This window comes from Puma concolor, chromosome A2 (assembly GCF_028749965.1).
Source record: "Puma concolor isolate L17-30 chromosome A2, mPumCon1.1.hap2, whole genome shotgun sequence".
Classification (NCBI taxonomy): Eukaryota; Metazoa; Chordata; class Mammalia; order Carnivora; family Felidae; genus Puma; species Puma concolor.
Genome location: NC_141668.1, coordinates 127195898 through 127215510, shown reverse-complemented (window position 1 = coordinate 127215510; position 19613 = coordinate 127195898). Strand labels below are relative to the sequence as shown.

The window sequence follows — 19613 nt, the reverse complement described above, 5'->3', positions numbered from 1 at the left end:
ATGCTATGAGTATTTCACTTAGCATCACCTATACTTTATGGCAAATACCCTCAGATTCATTGTCTACATGACTTTGGTACACATTGATGGAATCGTTATTCCAGATGCCTGGTCTGACTGAAACTAGAGACCATTAACAATTCCTACTAGATGCTTCTGGGCCTCCTTTCTTGCCATGAATATGCTTAAATTACAGAGGGTTTGAGTTTGGGGATAGAAATTTATCAACATAAACTTCCCAAAAAGCAAAAATCACGTTAAATGTACAAAATCTATATCATTGTTTTATTTGTAGATATATGTTCATATACACAGCTGCATTTTGGGGTATATGGCTAGAGTACTGACTATCACTACTTTACAATTAGGAATCTATTGTCCCTGCAGTTTAGTTTCAGCATGTATTAAAATCAATAGGAAAAAGGTTGATTTTCCACAAACATGAAACATTTTTGTCTGTTTTATTGCCAGAGAAATGTAATATTGTATTAGATGCAAAAGATAAAGGCAATCAATGTCTTTTGAAAATAAGCCAACCAAGGGCACCTGGGTGGCTCAGTTGGCTAAACATCCAGCTTCTGCTCAAGTCATGATCTCACAGTTTGTGGGTTTGGGCACCGTGTCAGGCTCTGAGCTGTAAGCTCAGAGCCTGGAGGCTGCTTCAGATTCTGTGTCTCCCTCTCTCTGCCCCTTTCTCTCTCACACTCTTTCTGTCTCTCTCTCTCTCTTAAGTAAGTAAGTAAGTAAAAAAATAATCAATAAAACAAACCTACCAGATTGTCATGCCAAGGTTATGTTCATTTCTGAAGGCTGCACAACCACTCATGATGACCATGATTTGCCTCTGCTGACTGACATCTATCATAGTGAAAATTGCTCTTTGTTCCTGGTCATTGCTGGCAAGGATGAAAATCATGTTTCAGTTTTTCTATTAAGATTTCAAATCTCCAAATTTCCATCATTAGAGTGAACACTTTGAAATCTCTCCAAATAAAGTATCTCTGAGTGCATAAAATCATAGAATCAGAAAGAGCTCTGTGATGTTGTCATTACCGAACTGGATTTAAATTGACCTGGCACACGGCTCTTAAACTTCTATGGTTGCTTCAAGCGTTGGGGTCTACAATTTGAGTTTGACACATAAGCGTCAAGGCTCCTATTGTGACCATATTTCAATATAACTGAGGCAACCTTTCAAAGCAGCCAATTTTGCTTTCTCTTAAAAAAAAAGAAAAAGGTTTTTACTCTTTCAAAAAGAATACTAATCAAACCAATGGCTATAAAAATGTCCAGAAAGAGCATATAGTTAGGAATGTAGAGGGGCGCCTGGGTGGCTCAGTCGGTTAAGCATCTGACTTTACCTCAAGTCATAATCTCACCGTTCGTGAGTTTAAGCCCTGCATTAGGCTCTGTGCTGGGAGCCTGGAACCTACTTCAGATTCTGTGTCTCCCTCTCTCTCTATTCCTCCCCACCCCCCACAATAAATAAACATTTAAAAAAATTTAATAGGAATGCAGAATGATCAGTTAGGCTAAATAATCCTGGATTCAAAACTTGATTCTGGCACTTACTAGCTGTGGACTGTGGGCATTGTCAGTGCTTAGTTCCTCTATTAAATGCATTGTGAATTCGGGAAATTCACATTTATTGCACACTTTCTGTACTGGGCCATGTGCAGAGTAAACTGTAGGCATTTTTTTAATAATTCCATGCAATAATCCTGTAGGGCAGGCATTACTATTTTCCTCACTGCCTACATGAAGAACCTGGCTTACAGAAGTTAAATAAACTAGGATATAGCAGTAGAACATGACAGTGCCTGCTATAATAATGGTTTCCTGGTAGCCCAATACATACTAATTTTGGAGACTAACTCTATTTTTCCACTCCTTAAAATTCTTCCTAATCTGCTCATACTAATGTCACTCAGTCCAGGCCTTGTAAATCTATTAATTCTTCCACACTTAACTGACTTGGGCTTGTGGACCTGACTATTCCAGCTACTTTCAGTTCTAAAGTATTAGATAGTTTAGAAAAATTGCAACACCAGCTGTCCTGCACATTCCATTATCTCAAAATATTAATTGATCATCTAGGTATGCTGTGTAAGGAAAATTGGAGCAAATATTGGATGAGGTCTTTGCTCATAGAAATTAATCCTAGCAGGGAAAATAAAAAACCAAGAAAATTAAGTGATGAGTAAAATAAGGCCAAGTGATAGTAAGGGGAAGAGTGCTACTATAGATATGTGCTCAAGGGATACCTCTCTCAGGTGGTATATTAATTTGCTAGCGTTGCATAACAAAGAACAAATGAATGGTGTAAATTCACAAGTGGGAATTTGTTGTCTCACGGCCCTGCAGGCTAGAAGTCCAAGGTCAAGGTGTCAGAGGGTCGGTGTCTTTTCAGGACTGTGAGGGAGAATCTTTTCCATGCTTTTCACCTAGCTTCTAGTAGCCTCAGGCCTTCCATGGCTTGTAGATAGCATTCTTCCTTTATCTCCATATTGTCTTCCCTCTACGCTTATCACTGGTTCATATTTCCCTTTTTTTGTAAGGACACAGACATATTATATTAGGACCCACCCTATTGACCTCATCTTAATTTGACCATCCATCCACAAAGACTCAATTTTCAAATAAGGTCACATTCACAGTACTGGAGGTGAGTACTTTGGGGGGAACACAATGTGATCCTATAATAGGGGGTGAGATTTAGAGTATGTGCCAAAGGATAAATACCTGAACAGTGAGTGGGGGACATGGAAAGTAGAGGAGGCATAAAAAGGAAGTTACAAATATTCACCAAAAATATGTACTGAAATACTTCCTGAACACTAACAATAACTGAAACTAGCAGTTTTCTAGATGGCCATCAATAGTAATATGAATAGACTGTGGTTTAGTCACACAGTGGAAAATTAAACAGCAGGAATTGGCAAACTACAGAGCATGGCACAGGTAGAGACCACTGCCTGCTTTTATAAATAAAGTTTTATTGGAACACGGCTACTACATCCATTCATTTACACATTGACTATGGTTATTTTGACTCTACAATGGCAGAGTTAAGTAGTCGTGAAAGAGACCATATGGCCCACAAAGCTGAAAATATTTGCTGTCTCTTAAAAATGTGTGTATGTATGTATGTATGTATATACATACATGTGTGTATATGTATATACATTTATACATATATATGTCTATATACATTTATACATATATACATATAAATATATACATGTATATACATACTGGCTCCTGCTATATAGCAATGAAAATTGGTCATTTACAGATTCACAGTATAATATGAATGAACCCTGAAGGCATAATCTAATGGGAAAAAAAAGTCAAACACAGAAAACTAGATAATATATGATCCCTTTTATATGAAATAAAATAAGTAAAGTAATTGGTATTGGTAAAGGTCACAATAGTGATTACCTTGTGGAGGTAGTGATAAGGAGGCAAGGGGACTTCTGGGACTCCAGTAGTGAATTCTGTTTCTTTATTCAGGTGCTGATTACAAGGGTGGACTCAGTTCACTTTGTGAAAATTCATGGAGATTGACAGCCATACTCAATTTTCTGTCTATGTATTTAGCAAAACATATTAAAAAATGAATCCGTGTTAAAGATTGCGAACTTTGCATATTCCTAGGACTAAAAAGAGTTGGTCTGCCCAGGTTATTTGAAACATTAGGTATATTAAATTGAAACACTAATTTGTGATTCCTTTATTCTACCCAGGGCTGAATTAAAAGACTTCGTGCATTGATCAATGTGCTCTTTCCTGTGCTGTCCAATTCAGTAGCCAGTAGCCATGTGTGTCTATTAAACAATTGAAATGTCATTTAAAGTGACTGAGCGAATGAAGTTTTTACTTTATTTTAATCAGCCAATCCTTTTAATTAGTTTAATTTTACTTAGTTTATATTCAGTTGGTTTAACTTCACTGTGTGTGGACAGTGGCTACAGGGCCGAAGGACATACCTGTGTCTACTATATGACACAACTCAATCACCAACATTTTTACTCTCACGGTGATTTACCCCTGCTTCCCTACTCAGGTTCATGCCATATAGCATCTAGAAAAATAAAAACCTCCGTTTCCATCTTATTCCAAATATGTTGTCATCTAATATTTGAAGCTTAAAATTGTTCCTCTTATTTCCACAAGTTTTATTTTGGTAGGGTGTAAACTGAATGGCTGGTAAAATCGTAGATTAAATGGTTCTGTAGGTTTATTAGCTGACACACTTGACTTTGAGATTGTCTTGCCTATTATGACTTTATGAAGCTTTTTAATAGGATGTTGTTTTAATGTTGTGTGCCTGAAAAGATATAGGAAATAGGAAAAAAAAATTACTTTCCAAATCACTTGTGCCCCCAATCGCCGTGGTGTTAATTTGAGGCATCTCCTCTGGTACTAAGAAAATAATTGACACTGTATATTGAAAATAAAGTCATGGTGTTCAGAAAAGCAAAATCAATTGAAAATTCCAAGCTTTAAGTGGGTAATATACCTCAAATCCACTTTTCAGGGACATATTTTAAGTATTTTAATGACATTTTTAGACGTTTCATATTTTCAAAACACATGCAGTTATCATAAAAATAGTTCATTCAAACATGATTTCTAATGTAGACACAAACACATTTATAAAAGCAAGGAAACAGAACTGTTCAAATTTGGAAGAGCTATATTAATCGCGTTATTGTGAGAGTTTACTACTTTGAAGTTGTCAGTGATATACTACTGATTTGGTAGTTTTTAATCAATATACAAACTTTAGAAATCTAATAAATAATCATTTGCCTGGAATCCAAACAAACAATACTCAAATGAAATCCCCTTTTGAATATTGTCTTTTATTTGTGAAATTAAGAACAAAATGATAAGAAAAAAAAAGCTAGCAGTCACCGTGAATATATTGAAATAGTTAACTCAGCAATATTATGGTCCTTTATAAACTTCTAAAATGTACAGTGAAATACAACAATCAGTGTAGCAATTTTTTTTCTGGTACTCTGCATTATTTAAATACTCTATAACGAAGGAAGATTGAAATGCTGCTCTGGAAAGTTTCAGTTATAGGTATATTTCTGTTGTGCTTAAGTTTTTAAAAATCAGCCATTTCTTTTTGTGATGATCATTATAGCTACGAACTGTATGTTTTGTTGAATTAATTACCATCTCTTGAGCATCATGTCCCAAAAGGAATGAGATGGAGAGTGTGTATGCATTCACTTGGAAATCACATGTGTCTGTCTATGGCTTTTTGTGCATGATGAATACTTGTAGTTTTAGGTAGGGTAGAAGAAAATGATGAATGGTCTGTCTCCAGAAATTGTGATAATGCTTGTAGTCTGTAGATGGAGAAGAGCTTCCCTCATGAACGGAAGTATTTTCTAGTATCAGCTTCTAATTCTCTGGCTGCATCTTCAAGCACACTTAGGTAGAAGAGATTAGATGCAATTGGACTCCATTATAGAATCTATTAGTGATGAGAAACGGGTTAGTGGTATACTTTATTTTTTTCTTATTTGGCCAGTCTGCTGTTATGAACTGTTCAGAAAAAGGAGTCAAATTTCTTAGAGCAAACATGTCAAATATGTATCAGAGTCCAGGGATGGTAAGAGTGTGAATGCATTGGTAAGCCAATTACAACATTGATTTTTTTAAAACAGAGATGCCTGTATTTTCCTACTGCCATCAAAGAACACACATGGTAATTGTATATAATGTAGTGATCTGTAGTTTGCTCCCTATAGTTGGAAATGTCAAAATAAAATGGCAGTAGTCACACCTTTGTTACATAAGCCAATATCTTTTGCTTGGTTTAGCAATCTGTTTCATTCAAGCATTTAGATATTTGTTAAAAGACTTATATCCCAAATAAGTCATTGAATTAAAACTTTGGGAAGATTCACTTGGGATGAGATCATTACGGATGGGGAATTAAAATGTTCCATAAGGTGACATATTGAGAACATGTCATCTTCTGTAGAGAGCCACATCTACGAAGTTATTTTCTGTATAAACTAGTGAAAAGCAGGGATGTTCGCTAGAACTCTTCATTTCAGAGAGCAAGATTCCAAGTGTTCCTCTCTGATAGTGTCTTCACTTGAACTACTTTGCACGCTCCTTCCCTCTGACATAGTTTGCCTTCTCCCCCTGACTTCAAATTTTATCCACACTTGCTTCTCAAGTGAATCCTACTGAAGGTGTTTTGTGATCCTTTGCCTTCTTGATCTCTTACTTGTATTCTATATTTGGGGCATGTAATCTATCTTATGAATTATATTAGGACACATTATTCCGTAGACATAAGATTTCTCTTGCATACTAAATTATGAAGTCTGTTAAGATTTGAATATTGAAAGGGAATTTTATCTGATTTGTGTGTAGATTGTTACTTGTTACTTAATTTTTTGGCTTAACTCTATTTTATTTTTCCTTAAGAAGCTAAATATGATCACACAGTATTTGTTCTTTTACATAGCACCTGAGTAGTGCTGGGATCATAGCAGCAATCAGTAAAAGTTCATAGTTAGGAATATTTCCATGGGGAGAAAAATAAGTAGAATATTAGCATAAAAATGTCTCCAAGCTTCATCTGTGAGAAGCCATTGAAGTTAGCTTGACCCAGTGAAGAAATCTATGGCAAATTTGAAGTATTAGCACTCTGCAGAAAAGCCTTAGTCCTCTTCTGCCGAATGGAGTTGTGAATTATTTACATAACCATCATATAACAACTTATTGACTTCAAGATTGTAAAGTACCCTATTAATGTTTTAAGCATTTCCCTTTATTTTAACAGAGGTAAATTATTTAGGCAATGTTAAAATGTTTTATGCTTTGACTAATGAGTAGAGAAAGTGTGTATCATATCTTATTTTAATTGGCTGTTTACCTTATCCTGTGAAAATCATATATTTATTATTTCAGACATAATTAACTATGCCTGTACTCCCTGATAGATCTGTATGCCATTTTCACACACAGTTTAGTCATTAAGACACATAGCTGTGTAGATAATCGTTACTTAGAAAATGTCACTTTCTTCAACAAGGAACTACATTTCCACCTAGAGGCAAAGCCAAATTTTTACCATCCCTTACCTCCATGTCTTTCTCTTGGCACTATCTAAACAAACTCTATTATTGGTTTCTTCACACCTTATACTCTCAGTCAGCAGATCCTGCCACTATAAAATATATCAAGACAATACAAATTTATAGCAGTAAACAAGTGCCTCCCCAGTCAGGCTTTCTCTTTCAGAGTGGTATGAACTCTACTGGAATGGAGTGACTCCAAAGCAATATCCCCATGTAACGTCCTCATAATGTATTAATCTAATCCATCCTATCACCCAGAGGAAAATTGTTTGATAAACTGGGCCTTGACTGTTTGAGAAGTTGGAATTATTTCTCAGAGTTATAGTAATAGAGTACACAATGAAAGGTCATTCAGAGCTCCCTTTGATATCTGTATAGCACATGAAGGTTTTATTTAGTTTATATATTCCTTAAAAAATCATGAAATAGGCAGAAGTGGAGTATTTCTGTTTTCTGCAACACTCAGACTAAAACCAGGTTTTCTAAGGCCGCTATCTAGCCCTTGGCAAAATAAAACCAGAAAATGAATCAATTTCACTATTAAAGATCTCTAAAGAATAGGATTCTGCATTCTCCTGAAGACACCTAGTAAAAGTCAAAGGTTTCTTTGCTGGGCATCCTCAGACTAGTTTACCAAACCAGAAGTGAATTAAAGTAAGTATGATTTATATATTTTTTCCTTCTCCCTCCTTTTCAATGACAAATACTTCTCTCTTGCCATAAGATGAATAAAACACCATTAAGCTATTATAGTTAAATTCCAAATGCCCAAAGTAAGTAACATAAATGTAAGAGGGCTGGGTATAAAATAATACAGAATGCTGGCATTTATAGTAAACTAGAGAAAACAAGTCTCATTTAATTTCGACATTTAATTTCTTTAAAAAACACTGTACAAGTGTACTCTTGGTATTGACCCAAACGAGTAGGAGAATTATGTCTAAACAAAACCTGCTGTCAGATATTTTTAGCAGTTTTATTTATTATTGCCAGAATTAAGAAGCAACCAAGATATCCATTAGTATGTGAATGGATAAATAAAATGTGGTACCTCCAGACAATGGACTTTTATTCAGTGCTAAAATAAAATAAAAAAAAGGAGCTGCAAGATATGAAAAGACATGGAGTAATATGAAATGCATATTCGTGACTGAAAGAACCCAGTCTGAAAAGGCTAGGTACTGTATGTTTCTAACTGTAGGACATTCTAGAAAAAGTAAAGGTATGTAGACAGTTAAAAAAAAATCAGTGATTGCCATGGTTTCGGGGAGAGAGAAAGATGAATAGGCAGAGCACAAGGATTTTTAGGACAGGGAAACTATTTTCCATGTTACTGTTGTGGTATACAAATGTCATTATAAATTTGTTAAACCCCATAGAATGGAGCTTCTGAGGAAGATGGCGGCATAGGAGAGCGCTGGGCTTACCTCGTCCTGGTGATCACTTAAATTCCACCCACACCTGCCTAAATAACCCAGAAAACCACTAGAAGACTAGCAGATAGGATTCTCCAAAGCCAAGTGTAGACAAGAGGCCTATGGAAGAGGGTAGGAAGGGTGGAGAGGCTAGGCGCGCTAAGACTGACTGGCGGCAGGGAGCCAGGGTGGCGGAGGGGCAGCCTGCCCAGAAAGACAGAGCCCCCAAGTCTGGCTTGCAAAAGCAGAAGGGCCGGACTGCATGAGTTCTGACAGCCAGCGGGATTTAACACCTGGAATGTTAAAAGTCAGCAGCTCCGCTCAGAGAGTGGGAGGGCGAGAGGACACCAGGAGGGAGAGGTGTTGAGCCCCAGAGGACAGAGCTCAGCTCAGCAGGGAACAAAGGCAATGGGAAGCACCATCTCCCTCATCCATCCCCCAGCCAAAATCCCAAAGGGAACCAGTTCCCATCACAGAACTTGCTTGCACCGCAAACACCCAATGCTGTGCTTCTGTGGATCCATCCCTCCTATGGGTCTGCCTCCCTCCTGGTGCCACAGGGCCCCTCCTGAAGCAGACCACCAAAGGCAAAGGAAGCTGAGTCTGCCCCTCCCACCCCTGTGCAACTTGCAGATACACCCCAGCTAATACACCAGATCCCATAGAAGCAGCACCACAAGCCTGGCAGTGTGCAAGTAGCCCGGACAGGGGCCACACCACTCCACAGTTAGCCCTGCCCCTGGGAGAGGGGAAGATAAGGTACACACCAGTCTGACTGTAGCCCCAGTGGTGGGCTGGGGGCAGACATCGGGTCTGACTGCAGCCCTGCCCACCAACACAAGTTACTCCAGACAGCACAGAGGAAGAGCCCTGCAGTTCCGCGCCACTCCAGGGACTATCCAAAATGACAAAACAGAAGAATTCTCCTCAAAAGAAACTCCAGGAAGTAGCGACAGGTAACGAACTGATCAAAAATGATTTAGACAATATAACACAAAATGAATTTAAAATAATAGTCATAAAATTAATTGCTGGGCTTGAAAATAGTATAGAGGACAGCAGAGAATCTATTACTACAGAGATCAAGGGACTAAGAAACAATCATGAGGAGGTAAAAAATGCTATAAATGAGCTGCAAAATAAAATGGAGGTGACCACAGCTCAGATGGAAGAGGCAGAGGAGAGAATAGGTGAATTAGAAGATAAAATTATGGAAAAAGAAGAAGCTGAGAAAAAGAGAGATAAAAAATTCCAGGAGTATGAGGGGAGACTTAGAGAACTAAGTGACATAATTAAACAAAATAATGTACGCATAATTGGGATTCTAGAGGAGGAAGAGAGAAAGGGGCTGAAGGTGTACTTGAACAAATCATAGCTGAGAACTTCCCTGATCTGGGGAAGGAAAAAGGCATTGAAATCCAAGAGGCACAGAGAACTCCCTTCAGGCGTAACTTGAATCGATCTTCTGCATGACATATAGTGAAACTGGCAAAATACAAGGAGAAAGAGAAAATTCTGAAAGCAGATAGGGATAAACATGCTCTAACATATAAAGGGGGACCCATAAAACTCGTGGCAAACCTATCTACTGAAACTTGGCAGGCCAGAAAGAAATGGCAGGAAATCTTCAATGTGATGAACAGAAAAAATATGCAGCCGAGAATCCTTTATCCAGCAAGTCTGTCATTCAGATTAGAAGGAGAAATAAAGGTTTTCCCAAACAAACAAAAACTGAAGGAATTCATCACCACTAAACCAGCCCTACAAGAGATCCTAAGGGGGATACTGTGAGACAAAGTACCAGAGACATCTCTACCAGCATGAAACCTACAGACATCACAATGACGCTAAACCCATATCTTTATATAATAACACTGAATGTAAATGGACTAAATGCATCAACCAAAAGACATAGGGTATCAGAATGGATAAAAAAAAAAACAAGACACATCTATTTTCTGTCTACAACAGATTCATTTTAGACCTGAGGCCAGCTTCAGATTGAAAGTGAGGGGATGAAGAATTATCTATCATGCTACTGGAAGTCAAAATAAAGCTGGAGTAGCCACACTTATATCAGACAAACTAGACTTTAAATTAAAGGCTGTAACAAGAGATGGAGAAGGGCATTATATAATAATTATAGGGTCTACCCATCAGGAAGAGCTAACAATTATAAATGTCTATGCACCGAATACGGGAGGCCTCAGATATATAAAACAATCACAAACACAAGCAACCTTATGGATAAGAATGTGGTAATTGCAGGGGACTTTAACACCCCACTTACAGAAATGGATAGATCATCTAGACACAAGATCAATAAAAAACAAGGGCCCTGAATGGTACTTTGGATCAGATGGACTTGACAGATATATTTAGAACTCTGCATCCCAAAGCAACAGAGTATACTTTCTTCTCAAGTGCACATGGAAGATTCTCCAAGATAGATCACATACTGGGTCACAAAACAGCCCTTCATAAGTATAAAAGAATTGAGATCATACCATGAACACTTACCACAACGCTATGAAGCTGGAAATCAGGCTCAAGAAAAATTCTGGAAAACCTCCAAAAGCAGGGAGGTTAAAGAATACCCTATTAAAGAATGAATGGTCAACCAGGCAATTAGAGAAGAAATTAAAAAATATATGCAAACAAATGAAAATGAAAATACAACAACCCAAATGCTTTGGGATGCAGCAAAGGCAGTCCTGAGAGGAAAATACATTGCAATCCAGGGCTATTTCAAGAAACAAGAAAACTCCCAAGTACAAAATCTAACAGCACACCTAAAGGAAATACAAGCAGAGCAGCAAAGACACCCCAAACACAGCAGCAAAAGAGAAATAATAAAGATTAGAGCAGAAATAAACAATATAGAATCTAAAAAAAAAACTGTATGTAGAGCAGATTAATGAAACCAACAGTTGGTTTTTTGAAAACATAAATAAAATTGATAAACCTCTAGCCCGGCTTCTCAAAAACAAAAGGGAGATGACCCACATAGATAAAATCATGAATGAAAATGGAATTATTACAACCAATCCCTCAGAAATACAAGCAATTATCAGAGAATATTATGAAAAATTATATGCCAACGAATTGGACGACCTGGAAGAAATGGACAAATTCCTTCCATTTGTCCATTTGGAAGGGGAAATCTTCCAGACATTTAAAGCAGAGATAATACCTATCCTTCTCAAGCTGTTTCAAAAAATAGAAAGGGAAGGAAAACTTCCAGACTTATTCTATGAAGCCAGCATTACTTTCATTCCTAAACCAGACAGAGACTCAGCAAAAAAAGAGAGCTACACGCCAATATCCCTGATGAATACAAATGCAAAAATTCTCAATAAGATACTAGCAAATCGAATTCAACAGCATATAAAAAGAATTATTCACCATGATCAAGTGGGATTCATTCCTGGGCTGCAGGGCTGGTTCAACCTTCACAAATCAATCAATGTGATGCATCACATTAAAAAAAGAAAAGATAAGAACCATATCCTGTCAATTGATGCAGAAAAAGCATTTGACAAAATTCAGCATTGTTTCTTAATAAAAACCCTCGAGAAACTCAGGATAGATGGAACATACTTAAACATCATAAAAGCCATTTATGAAAAGCTCACAGCAAATGTCATCCTCAGTGGGGAAAAACTGAGAGCTTCCCCCCTGAGATCAGGAACACAACAGGGATGTCCACTCTCACCGCTGTTGTTTAAAATAGTGTTGGAAGTGCTAGCATCAGCAATCAGACAACAAAAGGAAATCACAGGCATCAAAATTGGCAAAGATTAAGTCAAGTTTTCACTTTTTGCAGATGACATGATATTATACATGGAAAATCCAATAGACTCCACCAAAAGTCTACTAGAACTGATACATGAATTCAGCAAAGTCGCAGGATACAAAATCAATGTACAGAAATCAGTTGCATTCTTATACACTAACAATGAAGCAACAAAAAGACAAATAAACTGATCCCATTCACAATTGCACCAAGAATCATACAATGCCTAGGAATAAACCTAACCAAAGATGTAAAAGATCTATATGCTGAAAACTATAGAAAGCTTATGAAGGAAATTGAAGAAGATATAAAGAAATGAAAAAACATTCCGTTCTCATGGATTGGAAGAATAAATATTGTCAAAATGTCAATACTACACAAAGCTATCTACACATTCAATGCAATCCCAATCAAAATTGCACCAGCATTCTTCTCGAAGCTAGAACAAGCAATCCTAACATTTGTATGGAACCACAAAAGGCCCCGAATAGCCAAAGTAATTTTGAAGAAGAAGACCAAAGCAGGAGGCATCACAATCCCTGACTTTAGCCTCTACTACAAAGCTGTAATCATCAAGACAGCACAAAAACAGACACATAGACCAATGGAATAGAATAGAAACCCCAGAATTGTACCGACAAAAGTATGGCCAACTAATCTTTGACAAAGCAGGAAAGAATATCCAATGGAAAAAAGACAGTTTCTTTAACAAATGGTGCTGGGAGAACTGGACAGCAACATGTAGAAGAATGTAACTAGACCACTTTCTTACACCATTCACAAAAATAAACCCAAAACGGATAAAGGATCTGAATGTGAGACAGGAAACCATCAAAACCCTAGAGGAGAAAGCAGGAAAAAACCTCTCTAACCTCAGCCGCAGCAATTTCTTACTGGACACAAAGGAATCAAAAGCAAAAATGAACTTTTGGGACCTCAAGAAGATAAAAAGCTTCTGCACAGCAAAGGAAACAATCAACAAAACTAAAAGGCAACCAACGGAATGGGAAAAGATATTTGCAAATGACATATCAGACAAAGGGCTAGTATCCAAAATCTATAAAGAGCTCACCAAACTCCACACCTGAAAAACAAATAACCCAGTGAAGAAATGGGCAGAAAACATGAATAGACACTTCTCTAAAGAAGACATCCAGATGGCCAACAGGCACATGAAAAGATGCTCAACGTCACTCCTCATCAGGGAAATACAAATCAAAACCACACTCAGATATCACCTCACGCCTGTCAGAGTGGCTAAAATGAACAAATCAGGAGACTATAGATGCTGGAGAGGATGTGGAGAAACAGGAACCCTCTTGCACTGTTGGTGGGAATGCAAACTGGTGCAGCCACTCTCGAAAACCACTCTGGAAAAAAAAAAAAAGGTTCCTCAAAAAATTAAAAATAGATCTACCCTATGACCCAGCAATAGCACTGCTAGGGATACCCAAGGGATACAGGAGTGGTGATGCATAGGGGCACTTGTACCCCAATGTTTATAGCAGCACTTTCAACAATAGCCAAATTATGGAATGAGCCTAAATGTCCATCAACTGATGAATGGATAAATTATGGTTTATATACACAATGGAGTACTACGTGGCAATGAGAAAGAATGAAATATGGCCTTTTGTAGCAACAGGAATGGAACTGGAGAGTGTTATGCTAAGTAAAATAAGTCATACAGAGAAAGACAGATACCATATGTTTTCATTCTTATGTAAATCCTGAGAAACTTACCAGAAGACAGGGGGGAGGGGAAGGAAAAAAAAAGGCTAGAGAGGGAGGGAGCGAAAACATAAGAGACTCTTAAAAACTGAGAACCAACTGAGGGTTGATGGGGGGTGGGAGGGAGGAGAGGGTGGGTGATGGGTGCTAAGGAGGGCACCTGTTGGGATGAGCACTGGGTGTTGTATGGAAACCAATTTGGCAATAAATGTCATATTAAAAAAAAAAAGCCCATGGAATGTACCCATGAATAAAACCTAACGTAAAGTATGAACCTTGGACAGTTATGATGTGTCAATGTAGCTTTGTCATTTGGGAAAAATGTAGCACTCTAGAAAAGGATGTTGGTAGTAGGGGAGGGTAGCCCTGTTGTGGGGGCGGGTAGGGAGTATATGGGAACTCCCTCTACTTTCTGATCACTTTTGCTGTGAACCTAAAAATTTTCTGAAACATAAAGTCTATTTAAGAGTTAAAAAAAAAAAGAAAAGAAAAGAAAAACAGAAAAACACTAGCCACCAAGGAGAATCTACAAGTTCTCTGGCTTTCAACCATTAGCTAGAATCTAAAGGAAGAATGCTTTCTGCTTTACCCCAGAATAGAACAATCTATCTTTCTCTTACTTCTGCTCGTTAATACATATAAAATTATTTAAGAAATATTTTTATAGAATTTTTAAAGGGACGCCTGGGTGGCTCAGTCCTTTGAGTGTCCGACTTCGGCTAATGTCATGATCTTGTGGTCTGTGCTGACAGCTCAGAGCCCGGAACCTGCTTCAGATTCTGTGTCTCCCTCTCTCTCTGCCCCTCCCCTGCTCATGCTCTGTCTCTCTCTTTGTCAAAAATAAATAAACATTAAAAAAAAATTTTAAAGAATTTTTAAAATAATTTACAGGTAAAGTACCATCTGGGAGTATAACTTAGTGGCTTTGAAAACTACAATCATATGTCTTTTTAAAATGAGGCTACCATAGATCAACATATGTTTGCATACACTCATTTATAACTTATTTTTACTCTTTCTTGTGTTTTTAGGTCCCTCCTGTCACCTTTTTTTATTTGTTTTTCTCTTTTTAATTGATGAGTTTTGTCTGGAGATCATATTTTTCTACTGCTTAAAGTCATGTTGTATTTGATCCTTTCATCCCCAAAACCTAGCTCTTAGGTTTAACAATAGTATTTTTCATTAAAAACTGATAGTTTTTTACTTTCTTTTTAGTGTTTCCTTCTTTATTTTAATTTCCTTATCTTTTTTCTTCTTTATGAAAGAATGAATTCTTTAGTCTTCATTCCTCTAAGAATGAAAAAAATTAAACCCACAAGTAGTTCTCTGAATATAATTTGGCTGCTGACCCTATAATTTGATATTTATTGCTCTCAATATTACTACTTTTAATGGATTATATTCTTTAAATTTGGAATAATTTTTGTATCCTACATCACTTGCAGAAAGTTTATAACTTGGCAACTGTTGAGGAAATGTTTGTTGAATGAAGAAATTTCCAATTTAGTCCTTTTGTAAGTTCATATATAGACTTCCCACACATAGATGTAGTCTGAAATAAAAATAAATACCTAAATTTGATGCCAGTGGGGAAGAGGATGTTTTTATTTGCTTTTTTAAACTACAAAAAAACTTTAAAGCAGATAAATGATTTAATATTCATTAATTCCCCATACTTATTAAATCATAAGTATATGGGGCACCTGGGTGGCTCAGTAGGTTGAGTGTCCAACTTCAGCTCAGGTCATGATCTCACAGTTTGTGGGTTTAAGCCCTGCCTCGGGCTCTGTGCTGACATCTCAGAGCCTGGAACCTGCTTCGGATTCTGTGTCTTCCTCTTTCTCTCTGCCACTCCCCTGCTCACACTCTGTCAATCTCTCTCTCAAAAAATAAACATTTAAAAAATCATGAATATATATTTTATATATAAAATTTTATATTTATAAAAATATATCATAAGTGTATTTTTAACAAAGTATTTACCATATAACAAGAATATAAATCAGGACACCTGGGTGGCTCAGTCAGTTAAGTGTCTGACTTTGGCTCATGTCATGATCTCATGGTCCATGAGTTTGAGCCCCGCATCAGGCTCTGTGCTGACAGCTCAGAGCCTGGAGCCTGCTTCAGATTCTGTGTCTCCCTCTCTCTCTGCCCCTCCCCTGCTCACACTCTGTCTCTCTCTCAAAAAAAAAAATTAAAAGAAAAATTTTTTAACAATATAAATCAACAGGAGCTCGTTTTCATTTACCACCTAAATAGAAGCTTCCTCTAACTACTTCTGTTTTACCTTGCAAGAAATTCTATTTTTAATAATAAATATAAAATATACATTTAAATGTTTCTGAACCATACAACCGATGATCTGGAATTACTAATTTTTGTAGGTGAATGGTAGGAAAATTGATGAGAGCTTAACCACTAAGTACCTGGGCAGCAAAAACAAGCAAAGAAAGAGACAAAGTAGGGACTAGCAGGTAGGGAGAAGAGCTCACAGAAATTCATAAGAAGAGAGCTGGTCTTTAATGGTCTCTTTTTTAGATGCAACTTGTGCTAAATGATTTTAAGTAGATTTGTTATCTAAATGTAAACACCTGTAAGAAATCATAATGACTACTTGTATTTTGGGGGGATGTATTTGCTTTCATGACCCTATGACCAGATTCACCTCAAAGCCAACTGGACACTTTGGGACAATTGTAAAAACAAAGCAGAAGTGTTTTTTAAATAATAATTTCCAAGGGCTTTCTTGTAAGCATTGGTCAGTAAACTTTTTCTGTAAAGGGTTAGATATAAAATATTGTCAGTCTTGCAGATTATATGGTTTCTAACACAACTACTCAACTCTCCCTCCTAGCATGAAAGCAGCCACAGTCAATATGTAAACAAACAATGGTAGCTATTCTCCAATAAAAATTTTATTAAAATACAAAAAAATCAGGCAACAGACTGGGCAAGACCCATCATTTCCCCAATTTTAATACTAAAGAAATTCAGTCATGTTAAAGCATCCTTTCTAAGATGTTTCAAGCAATTTACACCCCATCAGTGTTTATTTGGTCATTTTTGCTACCAATTATTTCCACAAAAATTTGGATAAATCTATCTTTCTTAAAAAATTTCACATGTTTTTAGGTGGTAAATGTGTGTGCTTTTGTGATCTATATACTGGAAGCTCTGGACAATTTTTAACCTCCCTTACTGTCTGTTATCTTAACTTCTTTAACCCTATAAACAAAGATTGTAGCCCCTTCCCACAATAAATGAATTTCAGTACAAGCACTTAACTCAGAGTGCCTGGGTTCAAATACAAGCTCCATTACTTACAAGCTGTGAATTTAGACGAGATACTTATCTCTCTATGCGTCAATTTTCTTGAATGAAAACTGGTAACAATCAAAGTATGTTTCATAGTGTTGTCACAGGCTTAACTGTGATAATAACTAAAGTTCTCAGAACAGTGCCAGGGCACATAGTAAGTGCTTTATAAAAATTAGCTATTACTCTCCTTATTAATTAAAACATTTATGCAGTACAGGACAGGTATTGAACATACAAATTAGTTTCTTCCCCCATTTAAAAAATCATAGAAAGATGGGAGACTGGATGGTTTAGTCAGTTAAGCATATGACCTTGATCTCGGCTCAGGTCATGATTCCATAGTTCATGGGATCAAGTCCCGCATTGGATTCTGTGCTGACAATGCAGAGCCTGCTTGGGATTCTCTCTCCCTCCCTCTCTGCCCCTCCCTCGCTCGTTCTCACACTCTGTTTCTCAAAATAAGTATTTTTTTTTTAAATCATAGAAAATAAAAGACATTAATTAATTCATTGAACAAAATGAATTCTCTTGCTTTCACTTTTTTCCCTGTAATAGGGAGTCACTAGGCATTTTGAAGAGAGCAGTGACATGATTTCCCTTGGCAGGATCTGGATGTGGCCTGCTGCACGGACAAGACACCATCGCACACCAAAGCTTAAAGGCATAGAGACCTATTTGAGAGGCTGTTACCATCAACCTGGGAATAGGTTGATTGAGGCTTAAACCACATTTCTTTAGTGCTAGTAGGAATTGCTCATATTATGGATATATTGAAGGTAGTGCTAACAAGTTTTGCAAAGTGTAAGAAAACAGAATGATTGACAGGCACTCTACAGTTTCTGATGGAAGGAACTGGCAAAATAGAATTGACAAACTGAAATGGCATAAACTATGTGAGGAGATGACTTGGAGTGAGGAAGACAAAGGAAGTAAGAGTTTGATTTGAAATATACTCCGTGCATCTGGTGGTTTTATGTATCCATGTGACTAGGCTGGAGTCCCCAGTTAGTCAATCAAACACAAAACTTACATATTGCATGCAGATATTAATCCTAGCTGAAACTGGATGCAATTTCCTGTGCAATGAGTAGAGATAGCAAATGGAGCTGTGAGGAATGTTGAGAGGTCGACTGAAGAAGATGAATAAAAGGAGTCTGAAGATTAGCCAGAGACATGGTTAAAATGAATGGAAAGGAAGTCAAGTCCTGGAAGCCAAATGAAAAAGTTGTTTAAAGAGTAAGGACTAAGAGACAAGTGTGCAGAATGAACATGGGGAAGCAAAAGAAACCAGGAAAGTATGTGACAATGAAGCATATGCTTAGTCTCTGAGATCAGATGCTTAAAGAGAAGGATAGATTAAAACCTACAAAGAAAGAAAAGAAAGATCCTAGTACACTCAAGGAAAGAGAAGTCCCCTAACATCCTTCCTGTTAATTTTTCCCATATAGCACACAGCTAGGCCCACCTTACCTCATCCTGGTTGACACCAACTTTATCAACCTTTCCATTAAAGCCAAACTTGACTTAGTACAGTCACTGATCAGACCGTCTGTATCCCTTGTATAACTGACTGTGTAATGGCCAAAATTGAGAAATTGGGGCAGAAATATCAAGTGGCTATGAGGATTGCCTAGGATCCAATTTGAACAATTACCATGCACACTCAAGGGAACCTAGGCAGATGACTGCTTAGTACAGAGTAACTCAGCTCAAGTGTTATATTGTGCCAAAATGTATGTGTATGTGTATATATACACATACACATACACATACATACATATATATACACATACACATACATACATACAGGACCAGGACCTTGAAGGGTCTGGAATATTCCTGGGTTCCCATCATGTATATTTCTAACTGTAGGTACAATATTGAGAGGATGCTAGGTGATTATGGAGCCCCTCTTTTTTAAATTTATTTATTTATTTTTGAGAGAGACAGAGAGAGAGAGAGAAAGAGAGAGAGAGAAAGAGAAAGCAAAAGCAGGGGAGGGGCAGAAAGAGAAGAGAGAGAATCCCAAGCAGGCTCTGTGCTCTGAGTACAGAACCCACCACGAGGCTCCATCTCACAACCATAAGATCATGACCTGAGCCAAAATCAAGAGTCAGACTCTTAACCGACTGAGCCACCCAGGTGCTCTCCTCAGTTGTAACTCTTAAAAGATAGAGTTCCTCTGCCTTTACCAACTTTCTCTCTTGCCAGTTCATATAGCCATATGCT

At 37.3% G+C, this 19613-nt stretch overlaps 1 pseudogene; it reads left to right on the top strand.

The window, feature by feature from the left end:
* Positions 1 to 18653: 18653 nt before the first annotated feature.
* On the top strand, positions 18654 to 19305 carry LOC112859337 (rRNA-processing protein FCF1 homolog; annotated as a pseudogene).
* The last annotated feature ends 308 nt before the right edge of the window (positions 19306 to 19613 follow it).